The sequence below is a fragment of the Lolium perenne genome, chromosome 6, assembly GCF_019359855.2.
Source record: "Lolium perenne isolate Kyuss_39 chromosome 6, Kyuss_2.0, whole genome shotgun sequence".
Lineage (NCBI taxonomy): Eukaryota > Viridiplantae > Streptophyta > Magnoliopsida > Poales > Poaceae > Lolium > Lolium perenne.
Window position 1 is genome coordinate 260,039,601 of NC_067249.2, and position 8,930 is coordinate 260,048,530.

Below are 8,930 nucleotides of genomic sequence, written 5' to 3' on the forward strand. Positions count from 1 at the left end.
CGTAATACGGCCCGCGACAAAAGGCCGCGACAAAAGCCTCCGCGCGCTCCACATGGTTTCGGGGCGACGTGGCCAGGCCATTTGTCGCGGGTGCAGACGCGCCCGCGACAAAAGGCTCCCACGGAAGCCCTGTTTTCCACTAGTGTCTAATGCTAATCGATACGTAAAGCATGTAACAAGATTCTACTGGTAGTACTAGTATAGAACACGTTGCTAGCACGCACAGCACTAGAGAGTAATGTCATTTCAAATTCAAATTGCATTTAATGGTATTTATGGCGGCTCAAATTCAACAGGCATTCTGTTCTCAGTTCTCACTCGAAACAAGCTCCGACCAATTTAGTGCAACATTGGTATCCTTTATTTAGTTCGGTTCTGGGTTTACTCAAAGTCATGCTTTGTAAAGTTTAACCGAGATTATAAGAAAAAAATATCAACATCCATCGTACCAAATACATGTAATATGGAAATATACTTTATGTCGATTCTAATACAATATATTTTGATCATGTTGATTATTTTTCATAAATATTTAGTCAAAGTTCACAAAGTTTGACTTTCACAAAACCCATATAGAATTAATTGTGAACGAATGGAAGGATATATATACATATGTTACGGGGAGGCCCAAAATTGAAGCCTTGCTAGATTTCTTCATACGCTCGATATGGAATTGCCGCTCAGATGATCCACCACGAGATAGCTAGACTGATCCATGAAATTGTTGTTTCTGGTCACCCGTGAAATTATTATTTGAACCACCATATCGTCAACCTTGAGTCCAAGAAAAATGAGGAAGTATGACATGAATAGGTCACATTGGTTCAATAACATGGATTTACGCAACATTGGATCGAATCAACTAGCTAGGCAAATTTCCTACAAAAAGATACCTACGCAAATATTGTGCATATACTACTATAAAGCATGTCATATAGTACTACCTCCAATCCAGAAAAACAAAGCATGAATTTTTAGTCAAAAGTAGTTTGGCCGGACATATGCACAAAAGTATCAATATTCATAACAGTTGGTAAATACGCTAACATAATACATCGTATCCCGGATCTATTGATATAGATTTGGTAATGTAGACATTTTTCATTTCAAAAAACTTAGTCAAACCTAGAAAATGTGCAATTCTGGCTAAAATTACGTCTTATTTTATGGAATGGAGTTAGTACATAGAGTAATACTAATACTACCTCTGTTCTGGTGAATAAAGCTTATTAATTTTTTAAAGCCAAAACATGTAAAGTTTGGCCAATGTTTTGCCAAAAATAAAATAATGACATGCGAAATACAAAATCAATATTATTAGATGGATCATGAAATATATTTCCATATGATATCTATAGAATATCATATTTGTTAATATGTTTTCTAAAAGCAATTAATAAACATTTATTGTCTTTATTTTTCAAAGAAAAAAACTTAGGCTCCTTTTATTTGGAGGAAATGTGTAGAAAAAGTAGTGGGTTAGGAAATTTTCAAAAGGTGCTATTGTTCATTCCTTTGATTCATAGGAGTGGTGGAAAGGAACATCAAAGAAAATCCACTCACAACTCATTCTTCAATTCCTTTGCACAAGGAACGAGGACAGGTTTATGTCATCCTTTTCTATTTCTATGTCTACTGTCACGCCCGAGATCGGGCCTGGACGAGACAGCCGTCGCGCGCCTATAAACCGAGAGGCTTATATTCGCGCAAGGCTAAAAATGCAGGCTTAAAACCAGCACAGTGGATCTCGAGAAACTCATCTACAACATCTTTACAAATTTATTTACAATTACACCAGAATTACAACTAGATTCTCTAATCCGCATCCCACCCGCTGGTCCAGCCTAATCTTCGATCGACGAACTCTTCTGCTGCGCAATTCTGATAAAAACATTGGGGAGCTGGGGTGAGTACGATAAGTCATACTCAGCAAACCGGTTGTACACAATCATATAATTTGTAAAACAAAAATGCTTTTACAAAGACAAAAGATGGTTAATATAATTAGGCAATTTAAAACACATGGTGCCACACATGAAAGTAAGTTTCCCTACCCGGGAATCACAGGGGTGAAATTTACACTTTTACACTCTGCAGAGGGGTACTCTGACATCGACAGTCTTGACTAGGTTGCGCTAGTCAAGCAGTGTTCTTATACCCGCTAAGACCCGGACACTCTGACCTACTGATGCCGGTCGCTCCTACGGATCCATCACCGACACGTTCCCGAATAGAGGCCGTCCCCAGCGGAGAACACAGACAGTCCCATACCTGAACTGTGACCGGTACAATATGTTTACCTTCGTAGCACCAAGTTTGCTCTTATAAAAACATGTATCTCTCATGTTGATCACTTTCTATCGATATTCGCGCTAATGCCCGATTCGTACCGGTGGCTCCAGCGGATCCATCACCGCGTAACGACACTGGCGAATTAGCCCACGAATATCTCCGATACCATCTACCAACTACTATATCATGTATTTAACAACAATATGTATTCTACAAAAATACATGAAGGGTATAAAGCAGCTTGCCTTAATACTTCTACTGTATAGCATCGACGTTGGCCAGCTTGACTACTCCAGGTACTAGTAAGAATCGGCATATATACGCTCATACGCCAGTAGCGGGGCTGGCAGCATACCAGCAGCCGAGATGGCGCTCTATACCATCCACTCGTCGTTTATCTAATCTGCCCCTCTCTCAAGCTCTCAGAATTGTAGTGGTCTTACTCGCTCTCAAACTAACTGGTTCGATGTAGGGTGAGGCAACGGCAGCCCTGCACCTATTTATAGGATGCAACACCGTCTAACCGGCCAAAATATCTGAGCAAAACTTCAGCGCTAAGCTAGCTAACGTGTCAACACTTCACAGGCTAGAAACCATCATGCACATCTCCACGTAGAGTTACTGGCCATCGTGAGCTTTCCACACACCTCAAACTACCTCTACTGCTAAGCCACGTTGCCGCTTCCTAAAATATCTCACATGCTCACGTGGCTAGAACTAGTACTAAACATTGATGCATGCACGTACACAAAACTAGTTTAGCTACACTACGGGAGAGCTCCACTGTCCCGACGGCTGCCAGCCGTCGGCACAGCACAGATGGCCGTCGGCACAGGCTGTGCTGACGGTGACCGTCGGCATAGCATCGTCGGCATAGTTCTGGTCGGGGACTGCCCGATCACCGTCGGCACAGACTGGCCGTCGGCGTAGATTGTTGTGCCTTTGTGCCGACGGTGTAACCGTCGGCATAGTATTTCAAAATTTTCAAATTATTTGATGAAAAAATATTCAAATTATGTTTTTTGAACAAAAAATATATTTTTTAATTTTTCAATTTTCTTCTTATTATTTTTAACTTGTTAATCTTTCACAATCACACTTAGTACACCTAATCTTAGGTCAAATTACACTTGTAGTCAAACTTCCCACTTGGTCACCCATCCTCACACTACTCTCACCCTATCACGCTTAACTTCTTGGTTCTCTTCGGATGAGCTTCCATGAAAGAAATGACACCTTGTTGTTAATACTACCATATCAATCATATTAACCCTTTGGCCGTGATGCCACACCTCTATATTTTTGAATTCTAATCAATTACTTAATTACTTAAGTAAACAACAATGAATATATATATATAATAATGTAGAATTTGAAAAAACAATTAAATAATTTTATTTTTTTGTCTTTTTATTTAATATGAAATAATTAATATCGGTAAATGTGAATTTGGCAAATAATATGTCTAAATTGATCAGAAAAATGAGAGGAATACAAATATGACATCCATATCATATGTTGAATCTACAAAGTAATTTACCCAAAAATCATGAGCATTAGATCAAGTACCTCTAGTTTAAATCTAGTTGACTTCATTGAAAATGAGGTGGGAAACGGCCTCGGCATGGCATAGTTTGCCGAAATGAGGTCATATTTGGCACGTGTGTGGGTGCACCCGCACGCCCGGTACGGCGATACCGCATGTCCCGGGGGGCCTGTTTTGGCCAGATGGCAGTTTGAACGAAGTCAAAAAATCCCACTGAGCCACGTGGCGTCATTTTATATGTCATAGTAACTATTCCGTTTGTCAAAACTAGGATATGGCAATTATTTTGAAAACCCCTTCACGAAAAGGGCTATCACCTCCGGAGTTCTATGGATTTTAGGGGAAATGAGGTGGGAAACGGCCTCGGCATGGCATAGTTTGCCGAAACGAGGTCATATTTGGCACGTGAGTGGGCCCTAGGATGGGAAGCAAGACCCCGGGTGCGGATTTCTAATCCGACCCACGGGCGACCATCTTTTCATTTTTAGCGTGCCCAAACGGTTTTTATTTGTGAAGCAGCTACATGGAGCGCATTTTAGTATGACGAGAAACCTCCGTGCGATGATAGTAGACCACCTATGCACCACCTATCAAATGTCATGTGCATACGTTAGCTTTTTGGGAAACCATGCGGTTTCCGGCGGTGTCCCGCCGAATCCGCTGGAAACTGACCGGATTTGAACTAGGGCTCAACTATCCGCCGCTCCAGAAATTCCGGAAAAAATGTTTTTAGTTCTACAACGCATCATTATATGTGCTAATTTTTGTCCGTTTAGTTTGTTCGCGAATGTGTGCACCCGCACGCCCGGTACGGCGATACCGCATGTCCCGGGGGGCCTGTTTTGGCCAGATGGCAGTTTGAACGAAGTCAAAAAATCCCACTGAGCCACGTGGCGTCATTTTATATGTTATAGTAACTATTCCGTTTGTCAAAACTAGGATATGGCAATTATTTTGAAAAACCCTTCACGAAAAGGGCTATCACCTCCGGAGTTCTATGGATTTTAGGGGAAATGAGGTGGGAAACGGCCCCGGCATGGCATAGTTTGCCGAAACGAGGTCATATTTGGCACGTGAGCGGGCCCTAGGATGGGAAGCAAGACCACGGGTGTGGATTTCTAATCCGACCCACGGGCGACCATCTTTTCATTTTTAGCGTGCCCAAACGGTTTTTATTTGTGAAGCAGCTACATGGGGCGCATTTTAGTATGACGAGAAACCTCCGTGCGATGATAGTAGACCACCTATGCACCACCTATCAAATGTCATGTGCATGCGTTAGCTTTTTGGGAAACCATGCGGCTTTCGGCGGTGTCCCGCCGAATCCGCTGGAAACTGACCGGATTTGAACTAGGGCTCAACTATCCGTCGCTCCAGAAATTCCGGAAAAATGTTTTTAGTTCTACAACGCATCATTATATGTGCTAATTTTTGTCCGTTTAGTTTGTTCGCGAATGGGTGCACCCGTACGCCCGGTACGGCGATACCGCATGTCCCGGGGGGCCTGTTTTGGCCAGATGGCAGTTTGAACGAAGTCAAAAAATCCCACTGAGCCACGTGGCGTCATTTTATATGTTATAGTAACTATTCCGTTTGTCAAAACTAGGATATGGCAATTATTTTGAAAAATCCTTCACGAAAAGGGCTATCACCTCCGGAGTTATATGGATTTTAGGGGAAATGAGGTGGGAAACGGCCTCGGCATGGCATAGTTTGCCGAAACGAGGTCATATTTGGCACGTGAGTGGGCCCTAGGATGGGAAGCAAGACCACGGGTCCGGACTTCTAATCCGACCCACGGGCGACCATCTTTTCATTTTTAGCGTGCCCAAACAGTTTTTATTTGTGAAGCAGCTACATGGGGCGCATTTTAGTATGACGAGAAACCTCCGTGCGATGATAGTAGACCACCTATGCACCACCTATCAAATGTCATGTGCATGCGTTAGCTTTTTGGGAAACCATGCGGCTTTCGGCGGTGTCCCGCTGAATCCGTTGGAAACTGACCGGATTTGAACTAGGGCTCAACTATCCGTCGCTCCAGAAATTCCGGAAAAATGTTTTTAGTTCTACAACGCATCATTATATGTGCTCATTTTTGTCCGTTTAGTTTGTTCGCGAATGGGTGCACCCGCACGCCAGATACGGCGATACCGCATGTCCCGGGGGGCCTGTTTTGGCCAGATGGCAGTATGAACGAAGTCAAAAAATCCCACGGAGCCGCGTGGCGTCATTTTTTATGTCATAGTAACTATTCCGTTTGTCAAAACTAGGATATGGCAATTACTTTGAAAAACCCTTCACGAAAAGAGCTATCACGTCTGGAGTTCTATGGATTTCAGGGGAAATGAGGTGGGAAACGGTCTCGGCATGTCATAGTTTGCCGAAACGAGGTCATATTTGGCACGTGTGTGGGCCCTAGGATGGTAAGCAATATCTAGGACACGGATTTCTAATCCGACCCACGAGCGACCATTTTTTCATTTTTGGCGTGTGTGAAAGCCATGAAACCTCGAACATTATAGCTCATTTCTAAGAAAATTATTTAGGTATTTGAAATATTCCATTTTTGATATTTTTCTATGATAGATCTTGGTTTTCTGCAAAATTTGATACATTATACTTATTTTTCTCAGTTAGAATGATTTAGTTATGCTTTTTTGAAGACTGCCGTGGAGAAATAGGAAAAAGCTATGCCGACGGTCGGCACAGGTCTGTAGTAGAAAAAAATAAAAAAAATGTTGTGCCGACGGCCAGACTGGTCCTGTGCCGACGGCCAGAACTGTGCCGACGGTGACCGTCGGCACCTCCAGCCTGTACCGACGGCCAATTTAACGCCGACGGCCATCCTTGTCGCCGCGCTCCGGAGGCTCCTGTGCCGATGGCCCCGACATTTGGCCGTCGGCACATCGCCTAGCCGTCGGCGTACGGCAATTCTCCCGTAGTGCTACTAGCACTTGTTTCTATTTTGCTTGATCAACTAGATGATGCATCGATACTTCTAACATGCACAAATAATTCAGGTTCTAATTTAATTCTTGCATAAACATTTTGACCTTCAATTATAAACGCTGGATATTAGCCAACCAAGATGATTAGCAGAATATTGTCATTAAACTTAAATTAATTACTTACTTATAATTTTGGGTTATCACATCCTCCCCAACTTATATGAATTTCGTCCCCGAAATTCAACACAAAACAAACTTACACTTCGCTTTAAAACTAACATGCATGATCGTTATACAAACCTGAATATTGCATGCAATCAACTTTAACCATGCAACGAGGAAAACTAGAAAACTGAGTTCACAACAGAAATTCAATGGGTGCAAAAGTTTACTATGCACGTAATGAAACTAATTTAACCATGGCTATTTACAAATTAAACAACAAGCAACAAATTTGGTATTATAATTTGCACAAACAAAAAAAAAATACCGACGGTTACTAGTCGCGAGATTTACGATCTACCCATTTCCCCTTTTTCTAAACCTAGAGCTCTGATACCACTTTAAATGTCACGCCCCGAGACCGGGCCTGGACGAGACAGCCGCCGCGCGCCTATAAACCGAGAGGCTTATACTCGCGCAAGGCTAAAAATGCAGGCTTAAAACCAGCACAGTGGATCTCGAGAAACTCATCTACAACATCTTTACAAATTTATTTACAATTACACCAGAATTACAACTAGATTCTCTAATCCGCATCCCACCCGCTGGTCCAGCCTAATCTTCGATCGACGAACTCTTCTGTTGCGCAACTCTGATAAAAACATTGGGGAGCTGGGGTGAGTACGATAAGTCATACTCAGCAAACCGGTTATACACAATCATATAATTTGTAAAACAAAAATGCTTTTACAAAGACAAAAGATGGTTAATATAATTAGGCAATTTAAAACACATGGTGCCACACATGAAAGTAAGTTTCCCTACCCGGGAATCACAAGGGTGAAATTCACACTTTTACACTCTGCAGAGGGGTACTCTGACATCGACAGTCTTGACTAGGTTGCGCTAGTCAAGCAGTGTTCTTATACCCGCTAAGACCCGGACACTTTGACCTACTGATGCCGGTCGCTCCTACGGATCCATCACCGACACGTTCCCGAACAGAGGCCGTCCCCAGCGGAGAACACAGACAGTCCCATACCTGAACTGTGACCGGTACAATATGTTTACCTTCGTAGCACCAAGTTTGCTCTTATAAAAACATGTATCTCTCATGTTGATCACTTTCTATCGATATTCACGCTAATGCCCGATTCGTACCGGTGGCTCCAGCGGATCCATCACCGCGTAACGACACTGGCGAATTAGCCCACGAATATCTCCGATACCATCTACCAACTACTATATCATGTATTTAACAACAATATGTATTCTACAAAAATACATGAAGGGTATAAAGCAGCTTGCCTTAATACTTCTACTGTATAGCATCGACGTTGGCCAGCTTGACTACTCCAGGTACTAGTAAGAATCGGCATATATACGCTCATACGCCAGTAGCGGGGCTGGCAGCATACCAGCAGCCGAGATGGCGCTCTATACCATCCACTCGTCGTTTATCTAATCTGCCCCTCTCTCAAGCTCTAAGAATTGTAGTGGTTCGATGTAGGGTGAGGCAACGGCAGCCCTGCACCTATTTATAGGATGCAGCACCGTCTAACCGGCCAAAATATCTGAGCAAAACTTCAGCGCTAAGCTAGCTAACGTGTCAACACTTCACAGGCTAGAAACCATGCACATCTCCACGTAGACAAACTCTGCCGACTGGCCATCGTGAGCTTTCCACACACCTCAAACTACCTCTACTGCTAAGCCACGTTGCCGCTTCCTAAAATATCTCACATGCTCACGTGGCTAGAACTAGTACTAAACATTGATGCATGCACGTACACAAAACTAGTTTAGCTACTAGCACTTGTTTCTATTTTGCTTGATCAACTAGATGATGCATCGATACTTTTAACATGCACAAATAATTCAGGTTCTAATTTAATTCTTGCATAAACATTTTGACCTTCAATTATAAACGCTGGATATTAGCCAACCAAGATGATTAGCAGAAAATTGTCATTAAACTT

General features: G+C 42.6%; 1 long non-coding RNA gene across 1 annotated transcript; it reads right to left on the bottom strand.

The window, feature by feature from the left end:
- Positions 1-6,944: 6,944 nt before the first annotated feature.
- LOC139832211 (uncharacterized) lies at positions 6,945-8,446 on the bottom strand. The gene is made up of 2 exons (XR_011746911.1): positions 8,260-8,446; positions 6,945-7,603 (listed from the first exon to the last, which is right to left on the bottom strand). It is a non-coding gene; the product is annotated as an uncharacterized lncRNA (long non-coding RNA).
- Between the last annotated feature and the right edge of the window lie 484 nt (positions 8,447-8,930).